At 47.0% G+C, this 12,568-nt stretch overlaps 1 protein-coding gene across 2 annotated transcripts in view; it reads left to right on the plus strand.

The window, feature by feature from the left end:
• Positions 1 to 3,206: 3,206 nt before the first annotated feature.
• EFEMP1 (EGF-like fibulin extracellular matrix protein 1) overlaps positions 3,207 to 12,568 on the plus strand; it is a 70,511-nt gene continuing 61,149 nt past the window's right edge. For both annotated transcript variants that reach the window (XM_028725124.2, XM_028725126.2), the window contains exons 1-2: positions 3,207 to 3,443; positions 12,014 to 12,103. The gene's annotated coding sequence lies outside the window, so the exon portion shown is untranslated. The remainder of the gene's footprint in view (positions 3,444 to 12,013; positions 12,104 to 12,568) is intronic.

Below are 12,568 nucleotides of genomic sequence, written 5' to 3' on the forward strand. Positions count from 1 at the left end.
CTAGAAGGTTAGGTCTATTTCAGCAGGTAAGTTTGTGGCGCTTTCAAGACTCGGCACATGGCGTGTGACACAAGTGTTAAAGATTATTTTATTTATTTCATAAAGTTTATATACAGCTTTTGCACATGCAGTTTAAAGACAGGATGTGTTTAGTTTGTGGCGTAAGCTTCAAAGATGATGCCAGGAGTGCCAACTTGGCCCTGCGACTGCGGGTGCCCGGGGCTGTGGGTGCCATAGCCCTGGCACTGAAATTTGTGGGTGCCTGGCTCCTTCATGGGGAATTCTGTGGGTGCTTGGCACTAGTGGAGGAAGAGGAGTGCGGGAGGAGCGCACCGCCCCTGACAGCGCGATCCCGGTGGGGTGCCATCTTGGCTGCTCCCCCGCCAGTGCTGAGCGCCAAGCCCCCAGGACGCGCATCACGCCCCTGTGGGTCGTGCGCCATGCCCCCAGGATGCATGCCAGCCCCGCCCCCACCTGCTCTCCGTCACTGGTGCTTGGGCACCCAGGGTCCCAGGGAGTTGGCACATGTGGCTGATGCCATAGTCAGTTAGGCACAAAGTCGTACAGTGGTACCTCGGGTTACATACACTTCAGGTTACATACGCTTCAGGTTACAGACTCCGCTAACCCAGAAATAGTACCTCGGGTTAAGAACTTTGCTTCAGGATAAGAACGGAAATTGTGTGGCGGCAGCAGGAGGCCCCATTAGCTAAAGTGGTGCTTCAGGTTAAGAACAGTTTCAGGTTAAGAACGGACCTCCGGAATGAATTAAGTACTTAACCCAAGGTACCACTGTATTTGAAAAGTTTCCATGTCTGTTAAATGCCAGAAATTTTACAAGGAAGGGGGGAAACAGGAAGGGCATAACCAATCTTTTTAGATTAAGCATGTTCCACTGAATGCAAAACTAGACTGCTAAGAACTGTTTCAGGCTTCCAATTTCCAGTCCAAAAATCTGTTGAACCTCAAATGGTGCTAGTGGAAAATGCATTTTATTTACAGTGGTACCTTGGGTTACAGACGCTTCAGGTTACAGACGCTTCAGGTTACAGACTCTGCTAACCCAGAAATAGTACCTCGGGTTAAGAACTTTGCTTCAGGATGAGAACAGAAATTGCGTGGCGGCAGCGGGAGACCCCATTAGCTAAAGTGGTGTCTCAGGTTAAAGTGGTGTCTTCAGGTTAAGAACGGACCTCCAGAACGAATTAAGTTCTTAACCTGAGGTACCACTGTATTTGCTGAAGCAATCGAACAGCAATACAGCTCCGCAACTGACTCACAATTTACGGAGACTGAACAAGATTGACGACAAAATATAACACCTACACCCGGAGAGCGGCACTGGTTGCTGATTTGCTATCCAGCCAAGTTGAAGATGAGACTATAAAGCCCTTAAAAAACTTGGGACCAGTTTAGCTGCGAGATCGCCTTACCCCTGTATATGCCTACTTGACCTCTTCAAGGGCCAGAACTGCCATTGTTGCATGTCCGCATAATACCCATTCCACATACATAAGAAAGCAATCTTTTACTGTGGCTGCACCTACACTTTGGAACTCCCTGCCACAGTGCCAGGTTACCAAATAGGCAGAGTACCCACTGGTCTATGGGCCCCACTCCTTTTAGGGGCCCTGAGAAAATAGATTGAAGTAATACTGCGTAATAAAATTGGTTTGTTACAATTGTTGGTTGGTGAAATCAAAAACATATTGGGAAATAATTTGCGAGGGGGGCCCCTGAGATTTCAGCTGCCTAACGGTCTCCACTGGGTCCTGAGACCTGCGGGAATAGGGAGGTATACAAATTTTAATAATAATAATAATAATACGGTAATAATAATAATAATAATAATAATAATAATAATAATAATAATAATTGTTATGTACTGAAGTTCTCACCCTGGGCCAGCAGGGGGATACTGTAGATAGTTTTCACTCAGGTCCACATATGCAAATAAGGAATTGAAAGTGACATTCAGTGACTGGATAGTTACAGAAAGTGGTTACTGTTGCGTTCTAGTAGAGCTCTATATAAGCAGGCTGGCTGAACCCTCCAGTTCAGTTCTGTTCTGGCCTGTGAATAAACAAGAGCTGTTTGAAGAATCGCTGTGTTGTCTGCTATGTTCACCCACAACAACAACAACAACAACAACAACAACAACAATTAATCCAGCACTGCCCTCTCAATGGAAACCAGGCAGGTGCCTTCACTGCATTCTTTCGGCACCTGCTAACATTTTGGTTTAGACAAGCTTACCTAGACGTGTAGAACATCCATGTATATTTCAATCTGTTTTAACTTTACGGAGGATTTAATTTTTTCAGTGGATGCAGTAGTTGTTTTCGCTGGTAATTTTTATTGCCCAATCTAAACCGCTTTGAGTTTCCTTGCAGTCGCTTTTACAATCAAGCAATGTGTAAAGGTAAAGGTAAAGGTACCCCTGCCCGTACGGGCCAGTCTTGACAGACTCTAGGGTTGTGCGCCCATCTCACTCAAGAGGCCGGGGGCCAGCGCTGTCTGGAGACACTTCTGGGTCACGTGGCCAGCGTGACAAGCTGCATCTGGCAAGCCAGAGCCACACACGGAAATGCCGTTTACCTTCCCGCTAGTAAGCGGTCCCTATTTATCTACTTGCACCCGGGGGTGCTTTCGAACTGCTAGGTTGGCAGGCGCTGGGACCGAGCAGCGGGAGCGCACCCCGCCGCGGGGATTCGAACCGCTGACCATGCGATCAGCAAGTCCTAGGCGCTGAGGCTTTTACCCACAGCGCCACCCAAGCGATGTATACATTTTGTGAAACAGAGAAAAGAAGCTTTGGAGCTTGTGCCTCGCTCATAAATGTGCCCGGTCTTTTAAGGTGCCACAAACTCTCTGCTGCGTTTCGGGGGCGCGGGTTGGACTAGATGACCCTCGGTGTCCCTTCCAACTCTACAGTTCTGTGATTCTATCAAACAGACCACGGCAGGGCTACCCTTCTGGAACACGCCCTGAAGCGGAATCCCTTTACTGAGCAGCGCCTTCCATTGAAAGAAGGAAGCGCAAAACAAAATATGAAACATGAAAATAATAAATTCTGGGTTTGCACCGCGCGACCTCTCCTCCGCCCTGCGTTTCGACATCAGGCTCTTCTCAGAAAGGGTCGAGTCAGCGGAAGATCGGTAGGGGGCGTCCAATGGATGCAAACAGTAGCCGGGAAGTTTGTCAAAGATCTTTGCTAAGGGAGGCGGTGCGGGGAACACGCTCCATCTGCGAACGGAGCGCAGCGAAGGCGCAGGCTTAACCTGCCGTTGGGGAGAGAGCTTCCATCAGCTCTCTCCAACTCCTCTCTCTGCAAACTTGGGCGTCTTGCAGCCTGGCTCGCTTCGGGAAGGGAGTCCACCCTCTTCCCTCCTCACCTAAGCTGCGGTCTTCAAGAGGGGCATCGCGTTCTTGCGGCTGTGCAGGTAAGGCGCGCCCGGATTCGGATTCAGATTCGGATTCCGACCGGTCCTTGGCACGCAGCGGCGGCGGAAGAGGAGAGAGAAAGAGAGAGAGAGGTGATTCCTCGCTTGGTTAGGTGGGCAGATTCTTGCAAAGGAAAGTTTCTGGCGCACCGAGATTGGCGGGTGCAAATGGATCAGTGCAAGGATTTTAGGTGCGCCGAAGTGGATGCAGTTTGCAAATCTTGCAAGCGGAGTGTAGGGGATTTTTTTCGCCCTTCGGGTGGTTTGTGGGTCGTGTCTCCCACTCAGTCCGATTAGACCCACTGGAAAACTTGAGCGACTTCAGGGGGTTGTTTTCAGCGCCTAGGACTTGGTGGGGTACCACCCTCAGCTGGGTAGGTTTTCTAGTCCAGGGGGGATAAAAATGTTAGGATTGGTGTGGGGAGAAAAGCAATCGTTGCTTGCTTTTACATATATTAAATTTATATCCTGCCCTTCCTCCCTAAGGAGCCCAGGAGGTAACATGAGATTATAGAAAGAGGGAGAAGCAATTGGGAAGGAGGGAGGTAGTGCTCTGAACTCCTTGTCTGGCTGTGGAAACCTAAGGAATATCAACTCATAAGGAAGCTCCGCTGCCTGCTCAATTAAAGGCTTCCTCTCCTATGTAGGCTGCCCTGATGGAGCGGAAACCTTTAACTGAACAGGCAGTGGGAACTCTGGTCCTTAAACAGCATTTTTGGGAGTTAACTCTCCTTGAATTCCACAGGACTTCAGTTTCTGAAACGCAAATATGTTTAGGGTCCAGTCTGCTTGGGGTAGTAGACAGAGGCATTTTTAGGGTAGCGCGGCCGGTTTGCCCACACTGCAGGGGGCGCCATAACAATGCTGTAGAACAGAGAGCGAGAGAGGCTTTGAATTTGAGAGCCCCAAGTCCACCACTTTAATACATCAGAATAGTGAGAGGTGAATAGGCAATGCCATACCAAAAATAATAATATCCAAAAGAGAAGGGCAACCTGGAACTTTATTCTCCGGGGCGAGGGGAGGTTTCTGGACTTAACGAAGGATACCTTTCTTAAAATAAGGGGGCTGGCTGGTTGTTGAGAGCCAGAGTGGCGCAGGGGTCAGGGTGTTGGGCTGGATATTGGGGAGACACCTGTTCAAAGCCCCACTCAGCCAGGAAACTCGCAGGGTAACCTTGGACCAGTCACGCCCTCCCAGCCCAGCCTACCTCTCAAGGCTGTTGTGAGGATAAAATGGGGGGAAGGGAAGAACGGCGTATGCCACCTTCATCTCCTTGGAGGGAAAGTGGCACATGGATGTGGTAATAAAAGAAAATCAGTAAATCCAGGGAGTTGGTTAGAGCCTGGTGCTGTTATACGCCGAGGTTGCAGGTTCGATCTCTGTATAGGATGGCTGCATATTCCTGCATTGCAGGGGGTTGATTCTAAGATTTAATGCTTTTCTTTCCATGCCCATACATTCCACACACAGAGACACCAGTTCTTGATGAAGCAGGTAAAATAATAAGCTGCAAGGACTTGGTGGTTTTGCAGCCACATTACCCTGAGGCAGACCATTGGGGGGGTAGGGGGGCGTTCCCACAGCCTTCGTACCTGCTTTAAATTTTTAGAGATGGGGGAGGAAAGCAGGGGAGGAAATGTGGGGGACCTAGATAGGTAGGGTGTTGTGTTATGTGAGAGAAAGGGGGGAAGGTGTAAGAGAAAGGGTGTGTGGAGAACGGATCCTGTATCAATGGGGTTCGTCCTCGCATGTGTTTGAATGGAGGCACAGGATGTTTGAGTGAGAATGAATGGATGGTGTATGAATGGGGTGAACGGGTGGGGGTGAGAAAGAGAGCGGGGTGTGTCCTGCAAAAATAGCTGCTAGTTGCTACATCAGAGATGGCGAACCTGTAGCCCTCCAGATCTCGTTGGACTACAACTCCCATGATCCCTCACAACAGGCCTTGCTGGCCGGGGCTGATGGGAGCTGGGGTCCAGCAACATCTGGAGGGCCACAGATTCCACACCCACCCACCGCATCCCTGTCTGAGTTGGGCCAACAAAACGGATGCCACTTTGCCTGATATTCTCACAACCTTTTGGACCAACCTGGTATTCATCCTCAAGCATAGGACGTTAAGCACTGGCATTATGCTGTGTGCTGAATTTAGGCCACCATAAGCCTGGGGGTGGCGCTGTGGGTTAAACCACAGAGCCTAGGACTTGCTGATCAGAAGGTCAGCGGTTCAAATCCCTGCGACGTGGTGAGCTCCCATTGCTCGGTCCCTGCTCCTGCCAACCTAGCAGCTCAAAAGCACCTCAAAGTGCAAGTAGATAAATAGGCGGGAAGGTAAACATCATTTCCATGAGCTGCTCTGGTTCGCCAGAAGCGGCTTAGTCATGCTGGCCACATGACCCGGAAGCTGTACGCCGGCTCCCTCGGCCAATAAAGTGAGATGAGCACCGCAACCCCAGAGTCGGCCACGACTGGACCTAATGGTCAGGGGTCCCTTTACCTTTTTAAGCCTGCCGATCCTAGCTGATTGCACTTTGCATCCAGGTCGCCGGTTGACCTTGAAATTAACCACTTGCCGTTTCGCCTGTGGCAAGTAAGAAATTTTTCCAGGTGACCAAACAGGAATATTTCTGTAAAATGGAAGAGAAATGTTCCCTCTCTGCATTCCTTTTTAAGGCTGCTGATACGCTGCAAATGGTGTATGTGTGTAGCGAACAGGCAGGTAAAATGTTTCTAACTTTGGTGGATTTATTGGCAAGACTGCCCTAAATATATTCCACTACTAAAGGGAGGGGGGGATAAATGTTGGTTGCTTCCTGAAAGACCGTAAGCCCTGAACCTGTGGAACCTTTTCTGTAGATGGCACTGAAGGGGCCTGGATGAGATATATTGTGCTGGAACCAGAAGATGCATTGCCTAAGAGAAGACACTTGATAACGAGTCTGAATACTCTAGTTGTAGAATACTGTAGAACTGGAATGGGGCTGAAATAAGAAACATGTCCACTGGATTTTGTACACCTTGATCTGACCCAGTAAAAGAATTCTCAAGCTCTTGTGTTTTGTGGAAACAGGAAGCGTAGCAGAAGGGACCTCTGGCAACCTTCACAGAATTATACTTACAATTTATATAGCAGAATTCAAAGGGTTGCTTCCGAAACAGCACTGCATGAATCGTTCTGGCAGTGCAAGGGTGTTCTGACCCACGGTTCTGGGGTTCTCCCAACCTTCTGGAGCAGATTAGGAGAGGGCATGGACCACACACACAGGAGGAGGAGGAGGGAAGGAAAAAGGTCTGTTGCACGAGTGCAAATCCTTGTGCAGACAAGACGAGTGCACTGGATACTGCCCAAAGCTTTTCACATACCTTACTGTGATAGTCCTTGCAACACCCCTGTAATGTAGGCCAGTATTATTATTATTATTGTTTCTTCCTTTGAACACTTAAAGAAAAGAAAATATTGGGGAGTAACTCCCCTACATATTGTCACAAGAAAGGGGAAAGCGTTCTTTCCCAAGATAATTGCTCCCTTTGCTTCTGTCCAAGGTCGAAGATGGAAGAAAGCGAAAATTACCACATGCTAGAGTGGCAGTTCCGGGTTTTAGAGATGCATTTCAGGACAATGTGGGTGTGAACCAGCTGCAGATGCTGCAGTACAGAGATGTATTATGTATTATGTTTTCAGTGTGTGATCATAGAATCATAGAATTGTAGAGTTGGACCACGAGGGTCATCTTTTCCACGCCCTGTGATGCAGGAATATTTTGTCGAACCCATAATCCTGAGATTAAAAGTCTTATGCTCTACTGACTGAGCTATCCCAGCCTACAAGTTGTGTCTATTGCAGGTGAGATTTGAACAGGGGACTTCTTGTTACTCACAGGTCACTCTTCTCCACAATACAAAACCAGTGCTTTATTTCTTATTTCTTTTTTTTAAATAAAATTTTATTCACTTCCTTCTGTCATTACATACATCTCATATCAATAACATACATATTACACCTCTTCACCCTTTCCCTCCCGGGCTTCCATCAGCTTCCATTTCTGATTTATTACCCCCTTATTACATACTGCTGTTTCTTAAAATCCACTATATCATTCCTTCATTATTTTAAATGTTCTCTGTTAATAAAGATGTGAGTGTTTATTTAAATCCTGCCATCAAGTCGATGTTCTTTCTTTGTTTCTGCAAATATATTATAAAAGGTCCCCACTCTTTTTCAAAGTCACTGTTGTCCTTTTCTCGTAGTCTATCCATCAGTTTTGCCAGTTCTGCGTAATTCATCAATTTCTCTTGCCGTTGTTCTTTTGTTGGAATTTCTCCAGTCTTCCAGTTTTGTGCTATCAGACCAGTGCTTTATTTCTAAGCACAAAACTCTCCCACCTTCTTATGCTTTCTATTTGAGTTACTTTTCATTTATTAAACTTCCAAGTTGATTGTCACCTGAACATCTTCAAGCAACTTACATACAGTTGATAGACTGATAGATACACAAACACATACCTAATACTGTATGCTTAAATTCACACGTACACCATCACCATTTAGTGCAAAAAGCACCAGGAGTTGATATGGCATATGTGACTCGGGCTCAAAGGTTTTGTGTCAAGACTCCCACCATTGCAGGCTCAACACTTTTTTAATGGGACGTCCTCTGCACATGAGGTCAAGAGATAAGAGTGGAATTCATGTTTGTGTGGATGACCTTGTTCAATGGTCACAGCTGAAGCGAGTCATGAGGTTCGGTTGAATGCAAAGTGGGTTCAATGGTTCATATCATTACATTGGTAAACAGGGGCAGGTGCTGTCCTTTGTATTTCAGGAAGTTGGAGTTGCCTAGGTTCTGTGGTACGGAGGCTGGATTTCTTGTGTCACTTTTTACAGCCCTTTCACACATTGCGCAGAGGCTGACCTGGGTTTGCCACCTTGTGTACACTCAAAATACCTCATACGGCATCCTTAGGCAGCTGATGATGCTGCAAAGCCCTTTTTGAAAGCGACTGGGAGTCACCATGTTCATCTCCCACAATGCCCCAGAACGATGCAACATCTGGGGTGAAATATACTCGGAGTCGAGAGTGGATTTCATGCTCTTTATTCAGCTCATAGTGGTGAGGAGGAATGGAAGTTCCTCTGGAATGTCTGCTTTATATACATTATTTACACAATGGGCCCCACGTGATTGGCTAATTCCAGGATTCACCTGTAGGCCAATCAGGTTGCAGATTCACTTCCACCTGGAGCTGGATTGGGTGGCTCCTGCGGACCAATCAGACTGCTGCATTCTGGACCCTATTGTTCTAGGACCAATCCGACTGCTGCATTCTGAATCCTATTGTTCTAGGACCAATCAGACTGCTGCCTTTTGGATCCTATTCAACTCAGGACATAACAAGGGGCATTATGGGAAATTAAAATGGCGGCTCCCACCCGCTCAGCACAGCACTGCTGCCACTGTCTCAAGTCCCAAAGTCGGTGGGCCCCTCCCCAAAATGAGACATCTTGCCCAGCTTCCCCTTAAACCTGGAGCCAGCTTAGTTGCTATAAATGTAATATCTGGCCCATAATGAGGGTCTGTTCCTGATACTTGCAGGTGGTTACATAGCAGAAGGCCAATTCTGCCATCAGCCTCTTTCTCGCCAAAACCAGGCAGCTTCTCATTCCTTTTCTGATGGGAAAATCCTATGTGGTCGCTGATGGCTGTTTAGAGAAGATTATAGGGTAGCTTCCTACACTTCCTATATATTGCATCTGTGGTTGGCCACTCTGGAAAGAGGACGCAAGAGGCCCCAGTACCTCTACTCCTCTCTCTCCCTCTGTTCCCAATACCATTGGGCTCTGGAGCAACTTAGGCTGGGAAATGTGGACCAGCACATTGCTGGGGGGGGGGGGAGGGAGTGCAGATTCAATAGTGACATATAAGAACATGGGGAGCTGGCTTGTATTGAGTGAGAACACTGTTCCATCTATGTTATGTACTGAGTTGAATAGGATCCAAAATGCAGCAGTCTGATTGGTCCTAGACCAATAGGATCCAAAATGCAGCAGTCGGATTGGTCCTAGAACAATAGGGTCCAGAATGCAGCAGTCTGATTGGTCCGCAGGAGCCACCCAATCCAGCTCCAGGTGGAAGTGAATCTGCAACCTGATTGGCCTACAGGTGAATCCCGGAATTAGCCAATCACGTGGGGCCCATTGTGTAAATAATGTATATAAAGCAGACATTCCGGAGGAACTTCCATTCCTCCTTACCACTATGAGCTGAATAAAGAGCATGAAATCCACTCTCAACTCCGAGTATATTCTTATGTGGTGGCCAGGTTCCTGGATGTTGCGTGTCGAGGTCCTCCAATCCACCCCCAAATGATTCACACTTCACACATAATTTTTGTTTAAGGTTTTTGGCATAATTTTGGCCATAACTTTATTAAAATACATAAATGTGAGTGGTTGCTTAGGCATTGGTTATGACTATCTGTCCCCACGCCTAGGGACAGAACTGACTTCTGGATTCCAGCAAAAGCCAGTAAGGGAAAACAATATTGGGGAGAGCATGGAGCCGGGCACCAGACCCTCACCCCACCCCATGCTCTCTGGGGCTTGCACGACCCTAAGCCCTCTTCAGGGGTACGGACGAAAGAATGGCAAGCCCCTGGATTCCTTTAACGGAATTCCCTTTCCGCAGCAGCATTGGAGGGGCAGGCACCGCCAATCCTTACCCCTCCACCAACCAATGCCTAACTGCAACCTTACAAGTTGTGACTATTTGCTACGCAGTAGGCAAAAACCAAATGGCACCAGCCAATCAGCCAAATGGACAAAATTCATTCCAGGCAACTGTCCCAAAAGCAGGCAACCCCATGACAGGCATAGCAAGGTCAACGCAATAGCCCTAGATTAGGGAGGGTGGGCGGGTGATCCGATGCATGCAGCAAAAGTGCCTAGTCACAGCTGCGTGACTTCATTTTATAACCTTTGGTCCAACCCCCTAAATGGCAACACCAAAATTTGCCCAACAACCCAACCGCCCAATCACTATGGATGGTCATCCAAACTAACCCGCCCAGCAACAGAGGGGTGGCCTTCCAGACCACACCGCAACACGTGCTCTCTATTAATGAGAACACGCTTTCTCATTTTACGTTTCCTTGCTGCCGTTTTATTTCTGTAAAATGTCCCTCCCCGCAAACAAAAATTCAAAAATGGAACCAACCTCTGAAATAATATGATACGATAATCTTTATTGTCATTGTCCCAAATGATACCCCATTTTTAAAATACTATAAACTCCCATAGAGACTCTGTGAATAGTCTCCCATAGAAACTAATGTGAAACCAACAGCAAGTCAATTTAAGGCCAGCAATAAAAATCAGTATTAAGCACCAGCGCGGATTAAAACGAGGCCCTCTAATCAACCTGGAATGGCTTTTAAGAATTAAAAAGTTGCGAAGCCCACACACTTAGCCTTGCCATCGTGGTTGCTTTGTTTACAAGACATGAGCTTGCATCATAGGGAAGCAGTTCCCATGCTTCTGTGCTGAGTCGGGTGGGACAAGGCAGTTCCTTCTGTAGGATGTGTCCACCCTGAGGCTGGAAGGGACCACGAGGGTCATCTAGTCCAACCCCCTGCAATGCAAGAATCTTTTGCCCAATGTGGGGCTGGAACCTTGAAATTAAGAGTCTCATGCTCTACAGACAGTGCTATCCATCACAGGGGGATATTCCGCCGCCCCCAAAAAAGCTTATTTGCATGTGCTTCTTGAAACATCCCTCAGCTCACATCACCCTAATTATCTTCCCCTGTTCCTTTTCTTGAGAGAGGAAAGCAGTTTGATGACACTTATAATATGGGGCCTTCATTCAAAGCCTTCTTGTGCATTGAAAGAATTCAAGTCCATGCTCCCTGCTGGTTGACCTTTGAGGCCATATTAGCATAAATGCATTGTGCTGTACCATGCAAGGATGGGGGGGGGATCCTTAGCCAATCAGGAACCCCTCCCCCTTGGGATCTGTATGCTTTCTACACCCCTTTCAATTCAATAACATCTGGAAGCCATGGGATCCCCACCCTTCTTCTAGTCTACCCTTCTCCCTGACACCCTAGTTTTCTATGTGCAGGGAAATTGATTCGGTTCAATCAATGAATCAACTCAGCAGAGCTGGAAAATGCAGGCAATAGTGCAAATCACTAGGGCTGAGAGGTGATTGCTGCCTCTTGCTGTGGGCAGAGAGTGTTAAGAGTAAGATAAAGGGTTGCAGAGAAGCTATCCCAGAGATTGGCTGGCCAGTGCTGTCTGCTGAACTGGGCCTGCTTTTAAACACTTAGTACGGACCTATGCATGTTTATTTGGAAGTAAGTCCTTGATTGTGGTCAGTGGAGATACATGTACATGAGCTTGCAGCCTCGCTGGGACAAAAACATGGGAACCTTTTGAACTGACCTGAGCAATTTGGACGATGAAGTTTAAACAGAAAAGAATCTGTCTCTAGAGAACAGCGGCTTTTACATTAGGCACAATTCACAGTTATTATAATACCGTCTGTGTTGTTGCCTTCCCCTCCTCAGTTCCAGAAAGGTACAAGCTTGGAGCATCACTAAACTACAAGCAACACTCTCCTGTTTGTCTCAGGGCTCAGTTCTGCCCTCTCTCATCAGGTAATTTCCCCATCTTCTCTCCTGGGGTACAGTTACAGATCTTTGTCGCTCTGTGAAGCATTTCTGGTTGTTTTTTAGTTTTAAATTCGAAAAATACAAAGTTAAGGTAAATCATTCCCATCACAGGTACATTTGTTTGGCCACTGAAGAGGACTTTATGCTGAAACGCGTCCGACCAGTTGCTCTAAGAGGCTCTCACCTTTAACTCACATTTGGCCTATGAGCAGAACACAGGAGTGCATTCTTAATATTTCTCTGTAGTGTGCATCTCATCTTACAGAATATTTTAAAAAAAATGTTTATGTGGGCATAACCTATAATCAAGTGTTTTACCTTACCTTTTTGAAATTTTATTCTGCTGAAGAGACCAGATCTTCCATATTTGTGTGTGTGGTTTTATTTAAATGCCTGGTTTAAAAGAACACATCTAAGAAAACGAAGTTGAATTATAAACCGTTCAAAGTT

Source organism: Podarcis muralis, chromosome 3 (assembly GCF_964188315.1).
Source record: "Podarcis muralis chromosome 3, rPodMur119.hap1.1, whole genome shotgun sequence".
Lineage (NCBI taxonomy): Eukaryota > Metazoa > Chordata > Lepidosauria > Squamata > Lacertidae > Podarcis > Podarcis muralis.